Source organism: Furipterus horrens, unplaced genomic scaffold, assembly GCF_987537825.1.
Source record: "Furipterus horrens unplaced genomic scaffold, mFurHor1.1.pri manual_scaffold_8, whole genome shotgun sequence".
In the NCBI taxonomy this organism is placed as follows: Eukaryota; Metazoa; Chordata; class Mammalia; order Chiroptera; family Furipteridae; genus Furipterus; species Furipterus horrens.
This window is the reverse complement of record NW_028327178.1, coordinates 43353375-43361576: the sequence shown is the minus strand read 5'-3', so window position 1 is coordinate 43361576 and position 8202 is coordinate 43353375. Positions and strand designations below refer to the sequence as shown.

Below are 8202 nucleotides of genomic sequence, written 5' to 3'. Positions count from 1 at the left end.
GGAGAAGGATTTGTGTACACTCAAAAACAATATGTATTCTGCTTCTGTTGGATGAAATGTTCTGTATATATCTGTGAGTTTCACTTGCTATAGTAGTGTTTATATGCTTGCCTAATTTTTCTTCTGGCTCATTGTTCTATCCATTATTGAAAGTGGGGTGTTGAAATTTCATTATTTTTGTGTTACTGTGTATTTTTACTTAAATTCTGTCAACCTTTGGTGTGTTGTTAGATATTTATAATTGTTATAATCTTCCTGGTGAATTGATACTTTTTGTCCTTATATAACAATATTCTTTTTCTCATTACAGTTTTTCACTTGATGTCCATTTTGTTTTTCCTAAGTTTGTCCACTGCTGCTCTCTTTTGGTTGCCATTTGAATGCAACATTTTTTTTTTATCCTATCCTTTTCAGACTATGTTACATCTAAAGTGAGACTTCTGTAGACAGCACATGACATGAGTTGATTTTATTTTATTTAAATTCATTAAGCCACTCTATGTCTTTTTATTGGGGATTTCAATCTATCTGTATTACAGCAATTATTCATAAGAAAGGACTCACTATTGCTATTAAAATGTTTTCTGTATGTCTTGTAATTATTTTGTCCCCATTTTCTCTCTTACTGCCTTCTTTGATTGATTTTTTTTGTGGTGACATATCTTCAATCATTATATTCTTTTATGTATCCTCTACAGATATTTTCTATGTGGCTTTTATGGGGATTACTAAAACATCTTACAATTGTAACAATCTATTTTAAATTGATAACAATTTAACTTTAATCATATAGAAAACTTCTAGTCCTTTACATCTCCCCCTCTTTATGTTATCAATGTCACAAAATCAATCTTTTGTATTTTGTGTTCATTAGAGCTTTATAGTTACAAGTAGTTTTAGTCTTTTATGTTTTAAATTCTATATCAGAATTAAAATTGATTTACACACTATCATTACAGCATTACAGATGCCATCTAGCACTTTTCATTATAATTCTAAAGACTCACTTTAGTATTCTTTTAAGGCATGTGTAGTGGCGATGAAATCTCTCAACTTTTGTTTATCTGGAAAAATCTTTATTTCTCCTTTATTTTTTGAAGGACAGTTTAACTAGATACAGTATTATAGATTGACATTATTATTTTTTCAGTACTTTGAATATATCATTCTATTCCTACTGACATGTAATATTTCTGCCAAGAAACCTACTGATAATCTTATGGGAGTGCCCTTGCACATGAAGAGTCACTTTTTTCTTGCTTCTTTCATAATTTTTCTCTGTATCTTTGACGTTTGATAGTCTGATTATAATAGTCTCAGTGTGTGTTTCTTTGGGTTTATCCTAGTTGGAATCTTCTGAGTTTATTGAATTTGATTGTCTATTTTTTTCCTAAAATTTGGTAAGAAGTGGTAATTCTTTCTTTCTTTTTCTTTTTCTTTTGTAAAGCCAGTATAAAGCACTTTTTTTGGCAATAATAAAACTTGAAACTCATATGTAGTGCAAGGGTGAGGGTTAGGGGTAGGCAGCAATAATTCATTTCACCAAATCACCACACAGGACGGCAAAGGAGAGAGAGGGAGGAAGGAAAAGCCAGGAAATTTTGAGATCATCAGGGGAAGCTGAACATCAAAAAACAGGAGAGGATGCAACTGTGATGACCAGTACCATTTTATTAAGACAACACTCACAGATTTGTCAAGATGGCTGGGCTTTCATTGAGTTTTTAGTGTCTACAAATAGCATTTACAATTTAAACTTTCAGTTACAGTTCTTAAAATTTAGGAAGTAAAGCCTACATAGCTATGAGATTATAAAAGTCCTATATTCATAGGATGGGGGGAAAAAACCCAGGTCATAACGAAGGCTTCAGAGGCCCCTGCTGGCCCAGGATAGACACCTCTAGTGTCTAACATTGCAGTAAAAAATATTTACTTTTCAAAGGAAGAGGGTTTCAGGGGAGAGTGGGATGAGGCAGTGGTGTCAAGGGCTCTCCCCCTCCCCACTTCAGTTTTGGGTAGGGCTCTTAACTCAACTCAGAGATATTTCTCAACTTGGATATAATTAGGCCCACGACAGTGCTTCAAATCTGTTATGGCTTTGTAGCACAGAAGCAAGAATGTCTAATATAAAATAGAGAAAATTTTCATCCAAAAGATAAGATAAAATAAAGATTCTTGTATTCAACTCTTCCCCACTAATTCCTAGTCTCAAGTTGTGCTGTTAATACTTGAGGAGTACTTAATCAGAAATCTAGATCCAAAAGACTGCAACTGAATTTTCACCCCAAAATGAAAACAAAATAATGGCATGTAGTTTACACCAACACACATACAAAGAGTAAGGGAAAGAGTAAAGCTAGTTGACAGAACACACTCAGCCAGGGTGGATGTTTATACAGAGTCTAGTAGAACATCAGGAAAAGCTGTGTACAGATTTGCATGTGCTCATCAGGGGCATCAGATCGCTCCATTGGCAGGTCCATGAACAGGGAGCCCAGGGAGTAGATCATTCCTGTTATTCCAGTTTTGGAAGCTCCATGTCAAAATAAGAGTGACATTTGGCAGAGTGCTGCCTAGGTGCCCAGTGATATCATAGGCATAGTATGGAGAGATAATTTGGATCTCTGACTCACACTCATTTGAACAACCCCTTCTTCCCAGCCAAGCATAAACTTAAAGGATTTGTTTCTGTGATGGGAGAAATCAAATTTATTTCCATCTTCAAGCATCCCCAAGTAGTGTACCATGCAGGCCTTCCCATGCTTCAGGAAGGTATGCCTATATCTGGGGTAGATGGTCTCCACCTACACCCCTATGGCTATGGTGGCAGCAGATATAGGGTGGGCAAGTAGCATGATGGGTGTCACTAGTAATTATTTCTTAAATGCTCTATTTGCCCCTATATATTTTAAATACTTTTATTCATGCTGTTTTCCTTTTTGTTTCTCTGACTTGATAATTTGAAATGACTTATTTTCAAGTCATGTTTTTGCTGATTCTTTTATTTAATGTAGTCACTGTTGAATCCTCCTAGTGAATATATATCATCGTCGGCAGCCGTCTGTCTCGAGAGACGATGGTGTAGCTTCTTAAGAGTCTATCTGCACCGCCAAGAATGGCTGTGCAGTCTGACTTGGGAGTGACACGGTATCTGTCTCCTCCCGTGTTGAATCGACATCTTGTGATGACGCTGGAGTGTCCTCTCCAGTGAAGCTGAAGCTACAGAGCCTGGAAAGGGTGATATGGAGGGTCTGCTGTTGCCCATGCAGCAGACCCCCCCCTCTATTCGCAGCTGAAGGGTCCAAGGGAAAGACGGAGTCAATACAGCTTGGCTTCAGGTGCGCCGCAGGAGTTGCCGGTGTTGACTACAACGTCAAACCGCCTTAGGGACTCCGGCTCCGGATTTTCTGTCGGGGTTTACTCCCTTAGCCTTTCCCCTGAAGAGGTATGCCGCAAGGCAGCGGAGGTTTTTTGGAGTCAGAGTTTTCCTTCTCTGATGTGCCCTGACTGGAAGATCGAACCAGCGACACTTAGCTCGCAGGCCAACGCTCAATCCACTGAGCCAAACCAGCCAGGGCCTAGTGAATATATATATATATTTAATATGCTTTATTGTTTATGCTATTACAGTTGTCCCAATTTCTTTTCCCTTTGTTCCCTTCCACCCAGTGACCCCCTTCCCTCCAGTTGTCCCCCCACCCCTTAGTCAATGCCCATTGGTTGTGCATATAGTTCTTCTCAACATCTTCCTATCTACTCCACTCCCTCCTACAATGCTTAATTCCTGCACCATCTGCCTTCTTTTCCCCCCTTCCTCCTCCCCACTGAATTCACCCCAAAATGTTCCCCATACCTATAATTGTTTCTCACTCTCGTTTCCTACTTAGTCTGCCTTTGTTTCGGTTCCCTAGCTTCTGTTGTTGGTTGTTGTGATACAGTTTTCATTTTAATGTTCATAGTTTTGATTCTCCTTCTCTTAAACAAGTCCCTTTAACATTTCATATAACAGTGGTTTGGATCTGTTGAACTCCTTCAGTTTTACTTTGTCCTGGAAGCACTTTCTCTGCTCTTCTATTCTAAATGACAGCTTCACTTGGTAGAGTAATGGTGGTTGTAGGTTTTTGCTTTTTATTACTTTGAAAATTTCTTGCCAGTCTCTTCTTGCCTGCAGAGTTTCTTCTGAGAAATCAGCAGATAGTCTTATTGGGACCCCGTTGTATGTAATTCTCTTCTTCTCTCTTACTGCTTTTAAGATTCTCTCTTTATCCTTAATTTTTTATATTTTGATTATAATATGTCTTGGTGTGGTTCTCCCTGGGTCCAGTTTTTTTGGAACTCTCTGTGCTTCCTGGACCTGTAAGTCTATTTCCTTCCCCAAGTTAGGGAAGTTCTGCTTCATTATTTTTTTACATAAGTTTTAAATTTCTAGTTCTTCTTCTTCACCTTCTGGCAGCTCTATGATTTAGATGTTGGCCCGCTTATAGCTGTCCGATAAGTTTCTGAGCCTCTCCTTCTTGTTTCCTCTTTCTCCGCTGGTTGACTGTTCCTTCCCTATGTTCCAATTTGTTGATTTGATCTTTTGTTTTCTTGTCCTCACCACTAGTTTCATATTTGTTTTTGTTCATTTCAGCAGAACTAGACTTCATGCCTTCCCCATCTTGTTTAAGATCTGCTGTTAGGTCTTTCAGCATTTTTTATAACCAAAGCTTTGAACTGAGCCTCAGAAAGATTTCCTATCTGCTGCTTTGTTAGATTAGATATTTGCTATCTGGTCAACTGTGTGATTGGGATCTCTATCATGATCTCTATCATAATCTGTGCCATCCTGACTGTTTTGTGTTTAATTTTGCTTCCTGGGCAGGGCTGTCACACTTCCTATGCTATAGGGGGCAGAGCCCCGTGCACTTGTCACAACCGGGCGACCTGTCTCACCACGCTGTGGCATTTTCTGTGGGGGTGGTGGTCCAAGATGGATTCCTGCCCTTCACTCTCCGCTGAGAGACTGGGAGCCTGCTCCTCGATCCCCAACCCCTCCAGTCCTCACAGGCCAAGGCAATGGAGGTCTGCCTTCCCCAGCTTTGGTATCGCAAGATGACGGGTCTGGTCTGCAGCCAGGGGTGCTCCCCAAGTGCTTCTTACCTCCCCTTAAATACAGGTGTCTGTGCTTACCGCTGTCCTGCCTCCATCACTGCTGCTGCCATGGACAGCACAGCTTGAACTCTCCTCCTTGGCTTTGCCCCTCCTACCTGTCTGGATGAGCACCACTTCTTTATAACATCATATGTTGGACTTCCATTTATTTTCTGGAACTTCTGGTTATTTCTGGTTTTGCGGTAGTTATATTCCTTCTTAGTTGTGAAGGGAGACAAAGCATGTCAGTCTAGGCCTCCATCTTGGTCAGAAGTCTCCTGTGTTCATTTGCTTCTGTGTCCCAGGGAAAGCTGTTGCTCCTACTACATTGTAAGGGGCGAAGCCTTAGGTATTTGTCAGTAACAGGTGACCTATTTCACCACATTGCGGTGCTGTATGTGTGGGAGGGATTGAGAAGGAACAATGCCACTTGCCCAGTGCTTGCCCCCTTTCCAGGCACTTCTCCCACTTCCGCACTAGACTGGCGCCCTTCTAACAGCTGCCCTGACCATCGTTCCCTTAGTGGGTGGGTCTGCAGATGTTCTAGGTCCATGGTGGCCCTTTAAACAAGCAGACTCTTCTGAGAGAATGGCAGTTTTGTTACAGAAACAGGGGAGTCCGAAAATCCCCGGATTTTGTGGTTGGGGGATGGGGAGAAGGAAGCAGCTTTCAGAATGCCTCCATAAGCCTGAGGCTGATGGCTGGTGTCTTTCATTATGCAAAATTGCTTGGATGCTTCCAAGACCTCAGGTGGATGGGAGAAGTCTTGATCCAGGGGACGGTATGGAAAGCACACAGAGCCTATGTGGGGTTCTGTGAATGGTCAGAACTGTTGGCAACACCCACTGCATCAGCGGACACAGTCAGGGATATATAGGCAGCTGCGAACACTTTAGGGGGCGGCACGCTCTGGGGCTGTCTCCCTTGCTGGCAGGTGTTCGCAGGGATGCTCTGGAGAAGGAGAGGAGATCCACGCAGTTTACAGAAAGAAGACAGTTTGCAAGGAGGCTGAGAATCCCGGCGGTTCTGTATTGAGAGCTGAAGAGCACCACAGCACAGAAAGGACCTTCCCAATCAGATTGAATGGTTGGCAGGCGCTGGTAAAGCTGAACTGTGTTTGGGAAGTAGGGAAACGGTGTTTCTACCTTCCTAAAACTGGCTAGGTTTGGTAGGGGGAGGCAATGATATGTGTAACTGTTAAATAAACAATTTTCTTTTCACTCAACTGAACTATTAAGAGTTGTAATTCTGGCAGTGGGCAATCGGACCCCTAACTAAAGAGCCCATGGGTTTGTTTTCAATTAGAGCAGCCCAGGGGTTCTGTAACAGTTTTTGCCTCTGCCCCAACCCCCACTAGTTTGCACAGTCAAAAACAATGAGGCTTGATTTTCCCTGGTGCTGGGACAGTGAGCTTTGAGGTCTGGTGAGGAGCTGGGAACAGTTCCCAGGTGTCCCTTCTGACTTTTTAAAACGTGTAACTGAGCTTTCTGCCAGCCTGCTGCTGTTGCCGCTGCTGCCACCACCACACACCTTGTCCTCTCTGCCCCAGCTCTGGCCCTCCTACCTGTCTGGATGAGTATTTCTTCTTTATATCTTTGTTTGCTGGACTTCCATGCACTTTGATTTTCTGGAACTTATGGTTGTTTCTAGTTTTGAGGTAATTGTATTCCTTCTTAGTTGTGGAGGGAGACGCCGCATGTCTGTCTATGCCTCCATCTTGGCCAGAAGTCCTCCTAGTGAATATTTTAATTGAATTATTATATTCTTCAATTCCTGAAGTTCTGTTTTTTAAGATATTTTCATTTTGTTCATGCATCATTTTCCTGATTTTCCTTAGTTGTCTGTTTTCTCTCGAAGTTCATTGAACTTATTTAAGATGGTCGTTTTTATTTTTGTCTCATAATTATTAGGTCTTCATTTCTTTAAGGTTGTTTCTGTGCTGGCTTAGGGGAGGGGCTCTCATGGGTGAAATAATTTTTTTAACCATTTTAATGTAGCTGGTTTTGGCTTTGCACTTTCCTGGGATATTATGACTTTTTAACTGGTTTCTGGAGTTCTCTTAAAGCGTTTTTAGACAGTATATTGTTAAGTTCGTGTCTCTGTGGAAGAACAAAGTGTGGGGCTTCCTATTTTTCTAAAGTTACATTTTAAAAATGCATTTATATTTGTGTTTGCTTCAGCAGAACATATACTGAAGTTGGTACAATGCAGAGAAGATTAGCATGGCCCTGTATGCAAGGGTAACACTCAAATTCATGAAGCATTCCATATTTTTTCTAAAAAGAAAAGGATAATTAGAAAAAATGTTCATTTATTCCCCTATTTGTAACCCTTGCAATAGGATTGGTAACTACTCTATCTGAGTTGGTAATGTTGGCTGTAATATTTAAATGCCTTAAGGAAATTTAAAGATATTATATTTATTCTTTGAAAGCCCAGTAATGAAGACATTTTATCCTTTCTTTCCAATTTAGGAAACACATATCCTAAGAAATTTAGTAGCTTGTCCAAGGTTAACAATCAGTTGGGATTCAGCCTCAGGCCTGCCTGACTCTCAAACCCTTGTTTTTCTTAGTCTACCATATCTTGGTATGGAGTGGTCTATTAGAAAAAAAACACACACACACACATTATTGAAATACATTGATGAAGAGGCTTGTTTGATATATTCTTCTGTTGAATGTAACTGTCAGTTTGTTATTCTGTTTCTGTAATGCTTTAGATATGAAGAAGATATTGGTTGGATTATTTCTTGACTTATGTACCTTTGTCTTAATAAGCTTAATTTTGTTAAAAATGTGAATTACTTTAGATTTTCTAGTAATCACAACATTGTCATGGGATATTAACTTCAGTAAGCCCACCATTATTCTGGTATAAACTTTTCAGAAAAATGGTTAGTTATTGGAAGGCAATGAACCTGACACATATCCAAATAACAGCAATACTGAAGGTTGTACATAATGATTACCATTTAGCTACTCTAGTTTTACATTAAAAGCAGCTAGAGATGCTGTTATAGATTTACATGTATGGATAAATAGTGATGAAGAAGAATTACCTAACAGTCTA

The 8202-nt window shown here is 40.3% G+C and overlaps 1 non-coding gene and 1 pseudogene across 1 annotated transcript; one reads left to right on the top strand and one right to left on the bottom strand.

The window, feature by feature from the left end:
• Positions 1–2515: 2515 nt before the first annotated feature.
• On the bottom strand, positions 2516–2855 carry LOC150002812 (peptidyl-prolyl cis-trans isomerase FKBP1A-like; annotated as a pseudogene).
• A 4444-nt stretch (positions 2856–7299) lies between these two features.
• On the top strand, positions 7300–7405 carry LOC150002811 (U6 spliceosomal RNA). Its single transcript, XR_016512834.1, has one exon. It is a non-coding gene; the product is annotated as a U6 spliceosomal RNA (small nuclear RNA).
• The last annotated feature ends 797 nt before the right edge of the window (positions 7406–8202 follow it).